Source organism: Silene latifolia, chromosome X (genome assembly GCF_048544455.1).
Source record: "Silene latifolia isolate original U9 population chromosome X, ASM4854445v1, whole genome shotgun sequence".
In the NCBI taxonomy this organism is placed as follows: domain Eukaryota; kingdom Viridiplantae; phylum Streptophyta; class Magnoliopsida; order Caryophyllales; family Caryophyllaceae; genus Silene; species Silene latifolia.
This window is the reverse complement of record NC_133537.1, coordinates 239,282,458-239,303,443: the sequence shown is the minus strand read 5'-3', so window position 1 is coordinate 239,303,443 and position 20,986 is coordinate 239,282,458. Positions and strand designations below refer to the sequence as shown.

Here is a 20,986-nt window from a genome sequence, read left to right as displayed (position 1 = left end):
GAATCTAATGACCAAGCATCAAAGTGAAGACAAGACTATAAGGCCTTTGTAAATAATGGGCAATGATGAAGACGATCCTTGCATCTCCGATAAAATCCTTGAGGATTGTTGGAAGAAGAAAAGAAGAAAAGAAGAAAAAGCTTGCTGAACTAGAATCCGCCCGTCGCAGCATCGGGACGCTCGTCCAACCGCCACAATCCGAGCGTCCCTCCAGCCAATCCGCTCGTCTAACATCTCCGCAATCCAAGCGTCCAACCCTCCAGTTCGCTTGTCCAACTCCCACAATCCGCTCGTCCCGACCCCTTGGCCGCTCGGATTGTCATCGAGTACAGCACGCCTTCTCCTTGTTCTACTCGGGATGCGCATATTTGTGAAAGACTAGCAAAAAGGAGACTCGCATCTTTCTTCGAGAGGAGCATTTCCTCAACTTTTCTTAAGGGTTTTAATCGTCATTTAAGCCCTTAATAACCCTAATTTATATACCTAATCCCCACTATAAATACTCCATTGTAATAATTAGATGATAATCAATCCTTAATACTCCCTTCTATTCCGAATAACTGTCCCATTTGGACAATGGCACGAAAATTAAGAAATGGAGTTAAAATAATGAAAAGTATTGTATAGGGGGTAAGAATATAAGAGTTAAATAATGAAAAGTATTGAATATGATGGTTTAGGGGTGGTTGGGGTAGTAAATAAAGAAAAGAGCAAGGGTAGGAAAGTAAAAAAGAATGTCCAAATATGGCAAATGGGACAGTTATGTGAATAGACGGAAATGGCAAATGGGACAGTTATTCGGAATAGGAGGGAGTATAATTTATGTTCTTCTAATCTCTCTTTAATCTTGTAAAAGGCTTTTAATTAGGCATTAATACAAATCTCATTTCCTTAATTTATCTATTGTTCATCATTTATTTTGGGTAATTGAAGATTATTTGGGTTTTATTTGGAGGATTGACAACCTTCCAATCATTCATCAAGTACTTCTATTATTCTTTGCTTATTATTTTGGAATCATCATTAGTTATAATTCTCTTAATCCCTTTTTAATTATTGTTAATCATCTTCATTTATTCATCATGTTTTGCTTTGTTAATATGATTGACAACCTTGTTAGCATGTTAAACTTGATAATGAGTGAGTAGTTTCCTTAACTAGGGTTAATGGGGAATTAGGGAAAACCAACATGGGGGATGATTCACGCTTAATCTAATATGTTCACATAATTTATTTGCTTGCTTGTTGTGATCTCAACTTATGCACATGTTATGTTTGATGAAATGCGAGCCTATGAATCCTTGCATTTTTTACCCATCACTTACCTTTTCAATGAGACTTGTAAGACATAAACCAACTCGAGTCTCATTAGACCATGCATATAGTTGAGTAGGGAGGATTAAGTCGACTTGTAGGTGTTGTACAATCTAATCGATTCGGCTCCGGGACCCAAACCTTCCTAGGATTATAAGATATAGACCAACTCGATCCTATCACAACAATAATTGCTTGCTTATAATTTGAGAATATGTTTGTATGATCAATTCCCATGAATCCCCTGTGAACTCATGACACCCTAGTGCATTTAATCAATTGTTTACATCTCATCTTAATCATCTTGCTTGTTCATTTACATTGTTATTTAATCTAGTGATCTTCTTATCTCAACCCAAATTATGACACCCTTAGACACCACTACTTGCAATCGAAAATCCTACATCAATACCCGTCCCTTGGGATCCGACCTTTACTTACCTCTTTTCTAATAGTAGAGTAGTTTGTAAAGTTATAAATATTGTTTTGGTCTAGGTGCTCCTAACGACAAGTAACCGAAAAATATAGTCTGACCAATCACTCACATCAACAAGTACTTCTCCTCAAGGAATATGGAAATGATAAGAATAGGAGTAATAAGAGATTTCTGCTTTTCCATCTTTTATATCATTTTTCTCCTTTTTTTTTTACACATTTTTTTGTAGACCATCTTTTTCTTCCTTATTTCCAATATCCATCACAAAAGCAACAAAATTGACCACAACAAAACTTCCAAACTTACCAACAAGACAAGCTTGACAAGGGTAGGCCATATGGAATGTAGTTGAATAAATGGTTTAAAACGAGGCAAATTTGGCTGTTGTGAGGTTAGTGGGTAAAATGTAAAGGAAGGGTCGCCTCTCCACATGTGTTACCACCACAAACCCGAGTGTATACAGGTAATAAGAGGCAAATTTCATGCTTATGCAATTTGATGTTAAGGAGTACTACTCACATCCTAAATGAAACCAATCATGAATGTCATTGGTTTATGAAGCTCTAAACCTTGGAATGTATAAGTGATGAAAATTATGGTTTGTATACAACACAAAATATAGCAGACTACCAAACGGAATATTCTCATCAAAATAATAAAATACTATACAAGAATATACTTGTAGCGGAAAATACGAACAAAGACATACAATCTCGTCTTAACTAGTCAGTCATACGGTTAGGAAATATTTATGATAGTTTAGGTGCCACCGATTAAACAAATTTCTAACCGCAAAGTCTCAAAACGTTCTCTGGCCAACGCCTTTGTCAAAATGTCAGCCCATTGTTTTTCAGTACTACAAAATTGAAGTTTTAAATTCCCCTTTTCTACTTGGTCTCGTAAGAAATGGTGTCTAATATCTATATGCTTAGTACGCGAGTGCTGCTCTGGGTTCTTAGAGATTAAAATAGCACTCGTGTTATCGCATAAAATAGGAATGCATCCAACGTTCACACCATAATCAGATAATTCTTGCTTAAGCCATAAAAGTTGAGAACATACCAAGGCAGCAACAATATATTCGGCTTCAGCAGTCGATAAGGCAACTAAATTTTGCTTCTTTGACCCCCGCGTTATAATACATGGTCCAACAAACGTAACTATGCCAGAGTTACTTTTTCTATCAAGTTAACAACGTGCATAATCTGCATCTGAATACCCTATGAGATCGAAATTCTACTCAAGAGGATACCACAGATATAATTTGGATTTACCAATTAAATACCTCAAGATTCTCTTAACTGCTTTCATACGCGATTCTTTAGGGCACAATTAAAATCGAGCACATACGCATACACTAAACATAATATCTGGACGACTTGCAGTTAAATAAAGAAGTGAGCCAATCATACCTCGATAAGTCGTTTCATCAATAGACTTACCATCTTCGTCTTTGGTTAACTTCTTATCTGTGACCATAGGAGTGGCCTTTGGATGAGAGTTCTCCATATAAAATTTCTTGATTAGCTCTTTGATGTATTTTTGTTGGTGAATCATAATTCCTTCACTTGTTTGTTGGATTTGAAGTCCTAGGAAGAACTTGAGTTCTCCTATCATACTCATTTCGAATTCCGAGGTCATCAAATCTGAAAAATACTTACACAACCAATTATTTGTTGATCCAAAAATAATATCACCAACGTAAATTTGTACAACTAATAAATCTGAACCCTTGGATTTTAGGAACAGGGTCTTGTCGACCGATCGTCTCTTAAAATTGCTTTCAAGTAAAAATTTAGACAATATGTCGTACCAAGCCCTAGATCTTGTTTCAAACCATATAAAGCTTTATCTAATTTATAAACGTTGTTCTGAAACATGCTATCCAGAAACCCTGGGGGTTGCTCTACAAAGACTTCTTCTTTCAAATAACCGTTAAGAAATGCAGTATTAACGTCCATTTAAAATCATTTCATTCCTTTGTGAGCTTCAAGCTATTAATAATCTAATAGCTTCAAGACGAGCAACGGGAGCGAAGGTCTCGTCATAATCAATCCGTTCTTGTTGATTGTAACCTTGTACAACCAATCTAGCCTTATTTCGCACAATAACTCCTGTGTCATCCAGCTTGTTTATGAACACCCATCTGGTGCCAATAACAGATCGATCATTAGGTCTCGGAACTAAGTGCCAAACTTTATTCCGTTCGAACTGTTGAAGCTCTTCTTGCATAGCGACAATCCAATCTGGTTCAGCAAGAGCTTCTTTGACATTGGTAGGTTCGATGGTGGAGAGAAAGAAGTAGAAGGAGCAAAAGTTGTTTAAACCCCTACGTGTTTGAACATCTTTCCTTATATTTCCAAGAATGTTCTCCATGGGATGAGAAACTTTATATTTCTATTTCTTAGAAACTGGAGGCACATCATTATCACTTGAACTAGGCTCACCTTCTTCAAATGATTGGGTGCCAAGAATTGTTCTCCCTGAGTTCAATCCTGGGGTTATAGTAGAATCAGGAATAACCCTAGATTCTATAACTTGGTTTGGATTTGAAGTTATAGCTTCATCAGTTATAACTTCAGTTTCCGAATTCTTGTTTTAAGAGGAGGTTATAGTATCATCAACTATAGTCTCAGCTCTCTTTCCCTTTTTATTTGAAGGATCTCCACGTTCATCATTTGTGCCTTCAATTTCTTTATCTTCTTCATCCAGCTCTGTAGGATCATCTCTAGAAAGACGGAAATCAGGTTCGTTCATATCTTCTTCCTCATCCTGTTCAGATTTATCAAACACATTATTTTCATCAAAAATAACATGAACACTTTCCTCGATGCACAAGGTTCTTTTATTAAAAATCTTTTATGCTTTACTATGATCAGAATAACCAATGAAAATAGCCTCATCACTTCTGGGGTCAAACTTACTTAACCAATTTTTTCCATTGTTGTGAACAAAACATTTACTTCTAAAACAACGTAAATGAGAAATACTAGGTTTTCGACTCCTAAGAAGTTCATAAGGTTTTCTTTAAAATAGGTCTAATCATGGCACGGTTGTGTATATTGCATGTAGTACTAATAGCCCCAGCCCAAAAATTACGAGGTAAGCTACTACATAAAAGCATAGTGCGAGCCATATTTCCAAAGTTCTATTCATACATTCAACGACACCGTTTTGTTGTGGAGTTCTTGGTGCAGAAAAATTATGTCCTACACCATTAGCTCTACAATATTTTATGAAAGCTTGATTAGGAAATTCGGTGCCATGATCCGTACGAATAGAGACAAGATTAGTTTTATATTTATTTTGAATGAGTTTCATAAGACAAACAAACTCATCAAAAGTCTCATCTTTGGAATGCAAAAATATAGGCCATACATACCTTGAGTAGTCATCAACTAGAACGAAGACACACCTGGATCCGCCTATACTTCTTACCTTAATTGGGTCACATAGATCCATATGTGTGAGTTCTAGGGCTTGATTTATGCTAACCACTCTCTTGGGCTTAAAGGACGATCTCATATGCTTGCAATGGGCATACGTGTTACATATCTTCTCTTGATCAAACTTGATTTTAGGTAACCCTTCAACCAAGTCCCATCGCTTAAGTTTATTCAAAATAGGAGAACTAATGTAACCAAATCTTTTGTGCCATAAGAAAGGATCATCTAAATTAGCTTTCATGCACGTGAAGGAATTAGTAGGAATAGCATTCAAATCAATCATATAGACATTCCTTTTATGTTGACCTTTTAAGATTACTCTACTTGTTCCTTCAATTATAATACGACAAGTATCTGAATGAAAAATAATTTTATTTCCCTTGTCACATAATTGGGAGATACTAAGTAGGTTATACTTGAGTCCTCTAACTAGATAAACATCGTCAATAGCATGAGAAGGAGATATACCAATTTTACCAATACCAACAACCTTTCCTTTCTTATCATCACCAAAAGTAACTTTACCTCCATCAAAGGGCCCTAATGAAAGAAATACATTCTTATCTCCAGTCATGTGCCTTGAGCATCCACTGTCAAGGTACCATTGATTGTTTTCTTTTACCAGAACCTGCAAAATCATTTAAAGACAACTTTTAGGTACCCAAACTAGGTTGGGTCCTTTATTATTAGTCACTTTATGAACAAGGTATTTCCTAACCCATACTTTCCTAATTATCTTTCTTTTGGACGATGGATAGGATTGTTTTGGAGGTGTCCTAGGCTTATGAGACTCTCTAGGTCTTTCAGGCTATTTTATTGGTTGAGGTCTCTTAGGTTTCTTGGGGTAATGATTCTTAGGTTCATTAGTCTTCTTTGCATAGTCAAAGCTCATATCATAGAACCATCAAAAATTATTATTTCTAACTTCATCACGTTCTTGTTCAGGAGTAAGACTTTTGTTTTCTGAAACATTAGAAGCTTTTAGAAATTTAGTGCATTCATTTAAGTCTTTCATATGTTTAACACAATTCTCTAGAACATGACCCGTATGACCACAATAATTGCAAATCATATATTCAGGTAAATCAGCATATTTGCATTTTCTGAAGTCTCGTTCAGAAGGGGTTGATTTACATTTAGAGTGATCTCTACGACCATAGCACTCATGTCCTAAACCCATTTTCATATTGTGTCAGATTGCTCAGTTAAGAAGTTTAGGACACTTGTACTACCTTCCCATTTATCATGAACCTTCCTAGCATGTAGAAGTAATTCTTTCAAAGACTTAATTTCTTCATGACATTTAGAATGGTCAACATCATTTTCTTTTCTAAAGTTATCCCGAAAGTCTTGAAATCTCTTGTTAAGAATAAACACGACATCTGAGTGTTGTTTCTTAATATTAGTCATTTGAGTTTTAGATTCTTTTAATTGCTGTGTAAGAGAATCAATTTCCTTACTTTGATCTGAAACCATAGCTTCTTTAGCTATAGCTTTAGATTTAAGAAGTTCATTAACCTTTCTCAATTCTAGGGTTTTGGCTTCATTAGCTATAACCTTTGCTTCGAGATGTTTAATGTTGAGTTTCAACTCTGAGGTTATAGCTTCATTAGCTATAACTTTAGACTCAAGAGTTTTCTTCCCAGCTTTGGCAGAATCTGAAGTTGTAGCTGTATTAGCCATAACTTTAGCATATCTTTTTGCCTTAGCTTTTAGAACTTGATTCTCTTCAGCAATATCCAGAATTTCCTCTCTTAGATCTTTTAACTCAAGACTTTGTTCATGACATCGATCAAGGGTTTTCTCAAAAAATTCTATTAAGGTACTTTTAGACAATTGTTTTACTCCTTTCTTAAGTTCAAGATAGCTTACCTCTTCGTCTTCACCATTAGATTCTCCTAGAAAGCACAATTCTGAGGTTGAGCCTTTGCTGGCGTCATCATTGTCGAAGATTAGGTCAATACTGACGTTGCTTAATCATAGATGAGCAACTTCTTCATCTTCAGACTCTTCGTCATCTTCTGTATCAAGATCTCCCCAACACGATGCCATCATGACTTGTTTGAATTCCTTCTTGGTCTTCTCTCTTTTAGTTGGATCCTTAATTTTCTTCCAGATGGGACAATCCTTAATCATATGATCAGTTTCTCCACATTTGAAGCATCCTCTATTGGCAAACGACATTTTTGACTTAGTTGCTTTCTTATTGTTATTATTGGACGCTTTTGTTTGCTTGTTTCTGAAGAGTGTACTTTTGATGCGTCTAGCAAACAAGACCATCTCATCCTCAATGTCAGAATCAAAGTTTTTACATGTTGATGCTTACAGAGCCATAATCTTATTTTTACTTGGTTCGGCTTCATCCTTATCTAAGACACGCTCATGAGTCATAAGAGCTCCTATAAGCTCTTGATAAGATAAAGAAGTAAGGTCTCTTGATTCCTCCATTGCTGTGACCTTATGACGCCACTTTTTGGTCAGACTCCTAAGGACTTTTCTAGCAATGTCCTCAAATTCAAAGTTTCTACCAAGATTTTTCAATTCATTTATTATGCTAGAAAATGGTGCAGACATGCTACCAAGAGATTCATTTAGCTACATTGTAAAGAGCTCATATTTTTGAATCAGCAAGTCAGTACGATATTTCTTAACGATTGTTGTTCCATCATAAGCTAATTCAAAACCATCCCATACTTCCTTGGCCGAGGTACAGAAGAAAACGATCGAATTCATTTGATGTCATGCCGTTTTGCAACAGGCTTATAGCTTTCGAGTTTTTCTCAGCCTTCTTGTAATCACCCTCAATATAGTCTTCTTCCTTTTTCTCATAGGTAGTGCCTTCACTAGTGTTGGAAAATGTGTCCTCAACAATAGTGCGATCACATGATTTAATATCATAATTAAATCTCATATTAAGAATACGTAAGGGATGATTCAATTATATAGTCAACTGATCAACATTAATCGGTAACGATTGGCTTGCTAGAGTTTGACGTTACTATCGTGGGACGGTGGTGGTCAGTTGATCCCTTAAGGTCACACCTAAAGGATGATACCCTTATCTATAAAGTTGATTAATTGTATGACGATACAAGTTAATCAATTCCTTAAAATTGAACAATTTATTTGTGAGAGAGAATATATTTATATCTTATTGTAATGGGATTAAATAAGATTTATTTTAGTAATAAAAAGGCTTTATTACTAAATTTGTTTATTGTTTGAGAAACAATAGAGATAAGAATGAATGGTTAATTATAATTACAAGATATTGTGAATTATAATTATATGACCCATTTTATTTATGTGATCAAGTATCACTAGTCAATTTGTTGTATGTAATTTAATTAATTTATCAAATGATATTTATGTGATAAATATGCATTAAATTAATTAATAACATGTAACATACTACATGTGACATATTGCGTGACAAGTGACAAATTGACAAAATAAATGGTAGTCCATTTTATGTAAGTGGACCGAAATGGAGGTTGTAGTGGAGTGTGCATAATATTATTTTATGTGATAAGATTAATATAATCATACCTACAATTAGTAGCCTTACACACCTACATTATGGAGAAGAGGAAGAGAAAAAGGAGATGCCATATTTTGGCATATTGCCTTCCATTTTCACGGCATTCCCTCCTCCTTTTATGATGAGAATCTTTCTCATTTTGTCTCTAACCATTCACTCATTTTTCCACATGCATTCTTCTCTCTACTCTTTCATTTTTCTCTAAAAACTTGAGAAAAGATGATTCAAATTATTCATAAAGATTACTAATATTATTAGTGTAATATATGAGTATTAGTAATCAATTTTAAGGTAAACTACTAAACAAATATCTAGCACATATTATTTAGTAGAGATAAGGGATAATTTTGGGTGCAATCAAGAGGAGTGACTTCTATACTTGGAGTCTTTAGAGGATCATCCTATTACTCATAATAGCTCAAGAACAAGTGAAGGTAGGAGACCTTACTTGTGCCCACAAAACCGAAATTAACAATGTAAGGGACATTGTTTTTTTATAAATCTTTTATTTAGTTATGCATGCACTAGATCTAAAGAACTAGAAATTAAAATGTTAATTTGTTCACTAGTAAAAGAGTATAATTAGAGGTATATAAACCCAACAAGTGGTATCAGAGCATAAGGATGTTGCATGCATAATCGGTTACTGTTTTTCCGAGTTAAAAAGTTAACATATAAAACTAAATATTTGTGATTTATAAGTATAAGCCACGAAATAATTATGCATGTTATATATTCTGGTCCTAAAATGTTTTTAGGTCATTTTTATGATTTATGGATATTTATTGCTCACTTTATTGATTTTTGGTCATTTTATTACATTTTTATGACTAAAATGGGAATTAAAATGCTAAAAATAGTTAAACTAAGTCTCTGACCTTGAAAATTTTATATGACTTCACATGTATTTAAAAGTTGTGTGTAAAAGCTCATATTAATTGGATTAATATTGCATGAATTATGATTTTGTTTGAGATAAAAATGGATTAAAAGAGGTTAAATGGTTAAAAATAGTTATATTTCGAATAGGGCTATGAAACTTTAATATGTTGTCACATGAATAATTTACAGAGTGTATGTAAATTTCGAGATTAAATGATCTCATTTAGCATGATTTATGAATTTTTAGTGTAAAAATGGCATAAATAGTGACTATTTTGGCATAAATTGCTAAAGCGTATTGCATGGCATGAGAAAATTATTTTAGGTTGCATAAATATCTCAATAATCAGATATAAGGTTGTAAAATTTATTGGATTAATATTTGGATACTTTAAACATTTTATGAGATAAAGCCGATAAAATGAAACTATATTTTCTAAAAATTAATTCAAAAATTTTAACCATGATTTTTGACATTATGAGTGTTATGGAATTATTCCAGAATGTTCAAAAATTTAAAATTCAAATTTTGGAATTTTTATAATTTAATTTGGAGTTATTTCATAAATATTATGATTTTAAGGTAAAAAATGAGCATAAAATTAAATCAAGTTGAATTATTGTCAAAAATTGAATGATGACTAATTTTTGAGTCCTAAAAAGTGTTAGGATAATTAACTTGAGCTTAGATGTGACTTAAGTGTTAATTAGTGATTTTTAAAGGTTATTATCACGCATTTCCATAAAACCGGGTTATATATATGACATAAGTTAAATAGGGCGATTTGGCACATAATTTGGCATAATAGGTACATATTATAATGCTGTATATTTTAATTTTTGAATGTCTTTTATTTATATAATTTTGAATTATGTAATTTTGTCTTAGTATCGCCTTAGTTTTAATCGATATTACCCGTAATGAAAGGGAATGTTGATTCGGTTGTAATTTAATGTGATCTCGTATCACTTTTAATTTTTATTAGTTTTTCCATTTTACAAATGTATAATAGGAATAGCTTTGTATTTTTATTATTATTTGTAATTATGGAGCATCTTCAAAGACGGTGCCATTCGGAAAGGTGATCCGACGAAGACGGTGTTCTTGGGAGGTGTGCCACTTGATGATTCAAGGGACCAAAGGAGTTGGTTTCCGAATATGTAATAGATTATTTGATTTTCTATTTTTAGTAAGGCCATACTAGGAAATTTTATTTATTTCTTAGCATTTCTTTTAAGATGTTACATGCATTGCCAAATCGCCATAACAACACATGCATATCATATCGAGTCTTCGACTATGTCAATTATAATTATCGTAGTTCACCTCTTTAGTTCACTTAAAATGTGATAAATAATAAATTGACAAGACCTCTCACATATAATAATTGAGAATTAGGCTAGCCAAATAGTAGAAACCATGAATCCTAATTTCATAAGGGAGTTGAGCCGACTTTACCGTAATACAAACCTTGTTACGTTGGGTAAGTGGGTAATAAAATGTTATTACATCGAAATTTGGATTGAGCTCAACGGAAGTATTCGTGACCGTAGTTGCATGTGTTCCGGGCAAAAGATGAAAGTTAGAGTAATTTTTATCGACCGAGAGTTCTAAAAGTAGAATCGATTAAGAGGTTAATCCACCGAGTTATATTAATAAGGGATGACTCGGCTTACCGTACCCGTATTAATATGAATTTAGATCTAGGAATCATTTATATAGTTGGGTGGAGGTCACTATATAAATGCAATACTTGTAGTGAAATTTACGAGTATTATTAAAACGATAGATGTTAATTATTTCCTTCATTTTCCATTTTTGTAGTTAATTATACGCAATGAATTCATCTAATACTCCTACATCAATCACCGTTGATACATGGCTCCAATCAATTGATGAAAAATGCTCCGAGTATGACAATAATACGATTAGAGAATTACGCATTGGCATTGGTCAGGATGGAAATTTTTGCTTCTTTACCACCTCCACTTCACCCACTCCAATATTATTGCCCACCACCTTGGAAAGAAAATCTTGTGAAGAAAATCTAATAAAACCCAAGGCATCCATGTTTGAAGAAACAAGGAGAAATATTAAATTCAGTGGGAGTTCTAGCAAGAATGTCCTTGCAATTGAAAGGAGTATTGGTAATATTAAAGGGAAGGCAAAGATGGGTGAGAAACCCAAACCTGATCCACCGTCCCACGAAGACCAAGAAGGGTGCCCAATCCTATGAGGAATGTCATTATTGTAATGTCATGGGCCATTGGAAACGCAATTGCCCCAAGTATTTGGGAGATATCAAAGTTGGACATATTACTCCAAGTGGGACTTGGAAATGTGGGAAAGCTAAACAAGAGTGATATGAATCTTCGACAACGAAATGGAGCTAGGGTAGCCTCCACTTCAAGAGGGACTTATGTACATGTTTTAGCTAATAGCTTTGAGTTGTAATTTACATAATTGTTATTATGTACCCACTTAGTCTAAAACATTATTTCCATTTCTATGTGAGACATGAAAGGATTTATATTTTGCCATCAAAGACAATTGTTGTATTTTGTTGTAAATAGACATGGTTGTGAGCCATGTCACTTATCTTAATGATATTCATGTTTTAGACACTTCCAACTCAAGCAAAGATATCTATATAATACAATCCAAAAGACTCATAACTAGTAATACAAATGATTTGTACATTTGATTTTTCAATTTGGTTACGAAAAGGAGAAACGCATTAAGGCTAGTGTCGACTAGATTTAATGAACCATCTGATTTCAATCATATGGAATATGCGAATCTTGTCTCCTTTGCAATATGATTTGTACTCCCTTTAGTGGTAAAGGGGCATGAGCAAGTGATTTGTTGGAATCCGAGCGGATTCAGGGGAATCCGGTCGGATTGTGGAGGTGGAATCCGAGCGGATTCAAGCAAAGCCGCACGGATTGTGCAGCTGCGGGACGGACGGATTGGTGACAATCCGCTCGGATTGTCACTCAGCAACATATCTTCTTCTTTTCTTCCCTTTTCTTCATAAATTCCTTGGGGATTTCCTTGGGGACTCAAGGATCCTTTCTCAACATTGCTATTCTACTATAATATGTACAAAGGCCTTCTAATCTTGTCTCTCCTTGATGCTTGGTCATTGAATTCGATCAATTTAGTCTCATTTTGCCATGAAAATGCAAGATTCTTACTCCTTTCCTACCAAGGGATCAAAATCTCAAAGAATATGCAAAACAAAGAACTAAAGATAAGAAATGACCCAAATATGCACTAAAAAGCATGGGAACAAGGCTAATTCGGGGGCTAAATATGCGCTAATTATGGTCACATCAAATATCCCCAAACCGAACCTTTGCTCGTCCCGAGTAAAGAGGTGACAAAGACTAGGACCAATACTAACCTATCCTAATAATATAGCCGATATGAGACAATTAGCGGGTCTCACTCCGCCCCTTCAACTCACAACAAGACAACCGTGAGGTAGGATGCCTTCTTGCAAGGCAAGGTGGGTCTTGCCAAAATGGCGACACATCCAAACATTAAGCACACGAAAACACATAATGGATGCATCTACAAAAAGAATAGCCACTCCCTCATCAAGTGGCGGAGGCACTAAAGAGGAACAAATTTAAGAGCATGTAATCCTTCACAAATACTAGTTCAACAAATTACTAAGTCTAAGAGGATGGCACTAAATCACCTCCAAATGGTGTTAAACTAGACTACTTTCGTCCTCAATTTCCAAATGCTTTCGTCAAGAGCGATCGGATGGTGGTGGAATGATGATCCCTATGATGCTAGTAGCATATGACATGACAAGTCTCGAATTCTCTACAAAAGTAAAGGTCATGGATCGTCCCAAACTCGACCAAGTGGCTTGACAAAAGGCTTTTTGGGAATGAAATGCTCAAATCTTTATTCACAACGGGTGGATATGACTAGTATTCAAAATTGTCCTCATTTCACTTTCACATTTCAAAAATTTAAGATGGGGTTTGTCCCTTCTGGGCTAGTGTCCTTTGCTTTCGCCAATCGCTTATTAGGCAACCGGTTAACTTCTAGACAATAGCTTTTCGGGGTGATAGTCACTCTGTCTCTGGGCGGCCGAATTCACAACCGTATGGGGGCCCAATTCAATGGATCCCGCACCAAAGCACATCGAAGTGGTACGCCTCCATCAAAACAACTTAAATTTCTCAACTTTCAACAATTCATAACATTTGAGGTTTCCTTGGCATTACATTACTTCCACATGACAAAATTTCTTTGAAATGAGCACTTCAAGCTTATTGATAGAAAATATTTTTGGGTTGCCTTACCATAAGGTCAAACAAGGTCACCTAGACAAGTTAACCAAGTCCACATCGCATCACGGGGTTGGATAGGTGACTCACATGCAAACCCTTGACTAGGCTTTGGGTCATGGGTCAAAAGACACTAGTATGATACTATCTAGGGTGTTTTACAACCATTCTAGTAGGCAAAGTCTTAAGTTGAAACAAGTATTTGTAATGGCTTAGTTGCTCTTGTCAAAGTTCCTAAATAGGCATTTTTCAAAACATTTCTATCATGCAACTACATGCCATGATGCAACTAATATAAACATCCTAATGCAAGTGATTCTATCAACTAATATGACATATAAACTAGATGCAAGTCCTAAGTTCACATTGTTATACCGCATCAATCAAAATAAAGCCACATAGTCATTAACATAAAGAGGAAAAAGGAGATTGGAAAGATCATACCATGCGGTCTTCAATATCCTCATGTCTCGGATGTGGCGTAGTCAATCAATGTGAACAAGGATAGAACAAACACAATATATATACAAGACAATATATACGAGACTACAAAAAGGAAATAAACATGTTTTTGGGTTTTCAATTTTCAAATTTTTATGATTTTTGAAATTTTTCAATTTTTTTGGATTTTTGAATAAGAGTTAAATGTTAGAATTCCCATCCCCACACTAATATGGCCATTGTCCTCAATGGCCAAGATGATGGAAATTATGCAAAGATGATGCATGATTTCTATACTAAATGCAATCTATACTAAGCTACACTACATGATGCATGGTTTTTGTTATGACGGAGAGGATAATTTAGATTACCTCCCGTTGTGTATGCATTAACTTCCCCAAACCGAGTGAGACACTATTGCTAATGTCCAAGGATGGGTGTAGTTCATGCACACACTATGCTATGCATGAAACTAATTTGTCATTTTGGATTTTGAAAATGGGAACAATAAAATGTGAACACCTCAATGGTACCGAGGTGTGAGTCCTCTAATGGTGCTAGGACTACTCCAACAATGATCAAAATTATAATTAAAACAAAGAGAGAAATAGACAAACCATGAGAGGGTAGGAGTCTCCAAGGCTTGCTAATCTTCCATCATGCTATCACCATCACTTCCCTCATTAGAAGTGGCCACATTGCCACTTCCCTTGTCATTTGCTTCTTCACTTTCTTCCTCATCTTCCTCATCATCATCTTCACCATCCTTTTCTCCTTCACTTGCTTCTTCCTCAATATTATCATCAACTTCTTCATCATTACCAACAACCTCATTGTCACCCAAAACGACCCTAGATGCACCCAGAAATAGGACTTCTCTATCTGCCCAACTAGGCAAAGGACAAGATGGATCAAGTAGTCCTTGCCTAGCTAAGTGTAGGAGGGGTGGATATTGAGCCAAGTAAGCATTTTTCCGATCTTCAAAGGCTTGCTTGTGCATTGCTTGCATGATAAGAGTCACATAATCTTTTCTAGCTTCAACTCCTTCCGGCTTGAACTCTTCATACTCAAATGGGTAAGGTGGTATGACAATGGAAGAGGAGGGCATTTCAAGATCACCCTTTTGTTGTTGAATAATATACTCGGCCTCTTTAGAAAGGGGAAGTAGATAATTGGTCCGGTGGACGCTTAGACGGCAAATCTTCGAAGGCAAGGTGAACGATCTAGCTTCACTAGTGAGCCATCCATACTTAGTGTCAAGGGGGTTATGGGCAACCCACTTGAACTTGTGTATCATAGTGTGCATATCAACAAGATGGTCACCCTCCTTTGCTTTGTACTTGTTATCCTTATTGAAGTTAGGATCAAAGTGCTTAGCTAGGATAGTGACTAGGCCGCCATTGACAATAACGGTTGTGCCCTTCTTCCCACAATCAATGTTGAGCCATCTATCTACCAAGAGCCTCAAAGAATTGTAAGGCTTGGTGTGTACTCTTCCGATGTTCAAAGCCGATTCAAGGAGAATAAAATCAAGTTTGGTGAAATGATTGGTATCTTTCCTTGCAATTATGGTGTTTCCCATGACCTTGTGCCATACTCTTATGCCCGGATGGTGGACCAAAAGAGCACGACTCGCATGAAAGTCCTCAAATTTCTTCCCGGAGATTGCCTCCCAAAGAGGTTCGGGGTCATACTTTCCATAATTCTTGAAATAACGCGGTTCATCACTAAGACCCAAAATTTCACTCAATTACCTAAAGGTAATGCGTCTACTAACATTAGCTAGACGAAACTCGAGATTCTCCCTATTCTCAACTTTGGTGACTTTCAAGGAACTAAAAAATTCCAAGGTAAGGGAGGGGTATGTCAATTCCTTTGTTTCAAACAATTTCTTCAACCCCATGGCATTGAAAAAGGCTCTAGTTTGCTCAAGAACACCCAATTTTTCTAAGGTATCTTCACATATAAATTTGGTGGATTGTAATGACTTCATAGCAAACTTGACAAAGGTATTTCTATGGGTATCGGAAATAAATGTTACCTCCGGATAATGCAAAAGTTGATCAATTACCGGAGTAGAAGGTGTTGTTGCTCCCATAGAAGGTTGTTGTTGTTGTTGCACTTCCAAGTTTGGTGTTGCTACCACCATAGCCAATGCTTTCTTTGTTTGAAGAGCCTTTTGCCTTTGTGAGAGTGCCTTAGCCTTTGGTGCCTTTGTTGCCTTTGTTGCTCCCTTAGTCCTTGCCATTGATGAACTAACCAAGAAAAGAATGAAAAATCTTCAATTTATAGTATACCCAAATCGATTTGAAGGTGAAAGGCTTTGCCTTTATGAAATCAAAAATCGACTCAAAGGTTGAAGATTTTGCTTGGTTTTGATTTTTATTGAAGAAGGAGTGATTGATTTGTTGTTGGAAGGATGGTTTGATTTGGTTTTGGTGAATGTTGTTGAGGGTTTTTGTTTTTGTGATGGAGAGGATGAGGGTTTTGATGTTGTGGGTAGTGTTTATGAATGAATGAATGAATGAATGAATGAATGAAGGTGGGAGGGGTTTTAAAGAGACCGAAATTTTCGAATCTGCAGGGGCAATCAGTGCAGATTCTGCCTAATCCGTGCGGATTCTGCTCTTTCTGGGCTTTACAAAACTCGCCTAAAGACGGGCGGATTCTGATGAAGACGCTCGGATTTGCTTGACACGGGACGGGCGGATTTGCTTAAAGACGGACGGATTTCAGGTCCAGAAAATTTTGCTTGTTTTCCTCAGCTGCAAAGACGGACGTCTTTCTTTCAAGACGGGCGGATTCTTCAAGACGGGCGGATTTCTGCTCAGGACGCCCGGATTCAGTCACAGTCAAGAAATTTTCAAAATTCAGCTCAGTTCAGGACGGGCGTCTTTTCTGCAATACGCTCGGATTACTGAAGACGGGCGGATTCTGTGGAATCCGCTCGGATTCTTTCCCTGTGTACACGGATTCAGTTCCATCCGTGCACAATGCATTTCCCTTACCATTCTTCCATTCTTTCTTCAAGTCTTGTGTTCTTCATTGTGGGGGCACTACTAGGCATGGATAGCCTAGGCAATTGTCATCCCCACACTAAGCTAAAAGCACTACACATCAATTGAAATTGTTAGTCCCTCCCTCACTTTTCTCAAACATGACAATTATTTTGATCAAAGTAAATAAAAATCCAAAGATGACAAAAATGCAATACAAGAATTGAAATGTAAGTTAGGGAGTTAGAAATATTTACAAGTGGTGGTTTAGGGAGGACTCCACCAAACTCTCATTCTTGATGAGATGTCAAGGGGGCATGTCCAAGGTGTTGTTGATGTTGCTCAACACCTTGAAGAAGTAATCAAAGGCTTGTTCATTATCATGGTAGAGGTCTTCAATAGACCTTGGCCTTTATTGTTGGTCTTGATCGATGGCATTACCAATGTAGGGATTAAAAATCCCTTCAAATTCGTCGTCCCAAAGACCACAAACTTCATTAAGTTGATCATTGAAAATCTCTTGCTTAGATGGAGACAACTCTCCCAATTTCTTCTCTTGGTCAATGAGGCCATCCTCTTCTTCCTTGATTGATTTTGATGAGCTTTGCAAGCTCTCCTTGTCATAATTCACTTGCTCTTTGAATGGAGCATCTTCAATTTTCTTCTTCCATTGGAGTTCCGATTTCTTCCTTTCATTTTCGGCTATAATGATCAATCATGAAACATGGTTCATGCAAACGAGGAGCTCTCATAGTCTTGTCAAGATTAAAAGTTATGCTTTCATCTCCCACTTCTAGAGTGAGCTCACCATGTTTCACATCAATCACCGCACCCGCGGTGTGTAGGAAAGGTCTTCCTAGGATGATTGGAATGTTGGAATCTTCCTCCATATCAACAATGACAAAGTCCACCGGGATGAAAAACTTCCCAATTCGCACGGGGACATCTTCCCATATCCCTAACGGTGTCTTCGTCGATCTATCGGCCATTTGGAGTGTGATGTTGGTGCATTTAAGCTCTCCCATCCCCAACCTTTTACTCACCGAGTACGGCATGCCACTCACACTAGCCCCTAGATCACATAAGGCTTTGTTGATCGTCGTGTCGCCAATGGTACACGGTATTGAGAAGCTTCCCGAATCCTTTAACTTTGGAGGTGAACTCCCTTGAAGTATTGCACTACTCACCTTAGTGAAGGCGATAGTCTCAAGTTTCCGGATCGACTTCTTGTTTGTGAGGATATCTTTCATGTATTTCGCATAGGCCGGCACGTGATTGATTAATTCCGTGAAAGGAATTGAGACTTCCAAATTCTTCACAATTTCCATGAACTTTCCAAATTGATCATCAAATTTGGGCTTGGCTTGACAACTTGGAAAAGGAAGTCTAATCACAATGGGCTCCTTCTCCTTGGCCTTGTCTTCATTTTTCTTTGAACTTTCTTCTTTTGATGATTCTCCATCTTTGGAGTTTTGCACAATTTCTTCCTTTTCACTAGCTTCCACAACTTCATCCTCAACTTGCTTCTTCGGTGCTTCATACCTTGTACCACTTCTCAAGTGAATGGCACTAACCGTTTCATGTCTAGGGGGATTACTTTGAGGTGGTAATTGCCCCCTTTTGTCTTTGTGAGCTTGAAGATGCTAGTTGAGTCAATTGTGTTTCCAACATCTTGGTGTGAGCTAGAATGTTGTTGATGGCGGTTTCCTTTGCTTGGCTATCTTTTTGCATTTGAGTGAAAAATTCTTGTTGATTCTTTTGCATTTGGAGGACCGCTTTTTGGACATCAAAACCTTGGTCATTTTGGTGATTGTATGGATTTTGATTTTGGTAGCCTTGGTTTTGATTGTAAAAGGGTCTTTTATTTTGGTTTCTCATGGGTGGTGGAGTGTATGTTGTTTGAGGGTTTTGAACATTTTGGCTTTTGTATGAGAGATTTGGATGGAATTTGGTGTTTTCATTGTAAAAGTTGGAATAAGGGGTACCACTCTTGTATGCTTGGAAAGCATTCACTTGTTCATTTGTTCCCCTACATTCAGCTTGGTCATGTCCCAAAGTTCCACAATTCTCACATATCCCACTTGGGATTGATGAGGATGCCGTCATGGCATTAACATGATGCTTTGATGATTTTGAGTTTTCCTCAAGTCTAGCCATAGCTTGTTCAAACTTCAAGTTGATTGTGTCAATGTGAGCACTAAGTTGAGCACCCAATTGAGTAACGGAGTCCACTTCATGCTTTCCTCCTCTAGTAGCCTTGCGAGGTCTACTATATTGTGAGTTATGGACCGCCATTTCCTCAATCTTGTTCCATGTTTGATTGTCATCAACTTCGGTGAACATTCCATTTGATCCCATATTGAGAATGTTCCTAGAATCTTCATATAAACCATTCCAAAATTGTTGTACCAAAAACCATTCGCTAAGTCCATGGCGAGGACATGAGCGACAAATTCCCTTAAACCGCTCCCAAGCTTCATACAAAGACTCTTCATCCCTTTGCTTAAAACCCGTAATTTGAGCTCTTAGCATGTTAGTCTTTTCCGGTGGGTAGAATTTTTTGTAGAAAGCTAGAGCCAACTTCTTCCTAGAATCTATTCCAAGGGTAGCCTTATCAAGGCCCTTCAACCATTGCTTCAGGTCTTGCCGATTAAGGAAAAAGGAAATAAGACCCATCTAATTTGGTCTTGAGTCACGCCCGTTTGAGAGATTGCATCACAATAGTCGCAAAAGGTTTCCATATGAGAATGAGGGTCCTCACTAGGCATCCCCCCAAATTGGCTCCTCTCAACTAATTGGATGAAGGCGGACTTGGCAATAAAATTTCCGGTTAGATGTTGCGGTGTAGGAGTACCATTTTGTAGATTTTCCTCGGTGGGTACGGAGTGTGACGAGAATTTAGGCATTGTAGGTGGATTTTGTGGGGTATTGTGTAATGGGTTCTCTTCTCCTTCTATTGCGAAAGGATTGACAAACTCACTAGTGGGTTGAACAACTTCACTAATACCTCTTAAATTCCTCCTAACAAGTCTCCTATTGTTCGTCAAGGTTCTTTCGATTTCACGGTCAAAAGGTAACAAATCACCTTGAAACCTTCTAGACATGCAAAATATCAAACAACTCGAAAACAATTAGAACAAACGTTGAGGAGTTTTACTTCCCCAAGGCGAAGAAAGACACAACTAATAACAATAAAAAGAAATCTAAATCAAGTAAACACCGTCCCCGGCAACGGCGCCATTTTTGGTGCGAGTCCGTTTCGTGTTCACAAATTAAGATGTGGTCGTTGGGTCACGGTCGAATCAAAACACAATTTATAGCTTCACAAACAACTCTACAATTAGTAAAGAGGCAAGTAAAGGTCGGATCCCAAGGGACGGGTATTGAAATGAGATTTCTATTGAAACTAGTGGTGTCTAAGGGGTGTCACAAATTGGGTTGATGTAGAAGGTCACTAAACTAAAATAGCAATGAAAATAAACAAGCAAGATGAATTAAAGGGGTATAAACAATTGATTAAAGGCACTAGGGTGTCATGGGATCATAGGGGAATCATGGGATATGATCATACAAACATGTTCTCAAATTATAAGCAAGCAATTATTGTTGTGATGGATTG

The 20,986-nt window shown here is 36.7% G+C and overlaps 1 non-coding gene across 1 annotated transcript; it reads left to right on the top strand.

The window, feature by feature from the left end:
- The first annotated feature begins 19,792 nt into the window (after nt 1-19,792).
- Nucleotides 19,793-19,899, top strand: LOC141624541 (small nucleolar RNA R71). The gene has a single exon (XR_012534347.1). It is a non-coding gene; the product is annotated as a small nucleolar RNA R71 (small nucleolar RNA).
- Nucleotides 19,900-20,986: the final 1,087 nt, after the last annotated feature.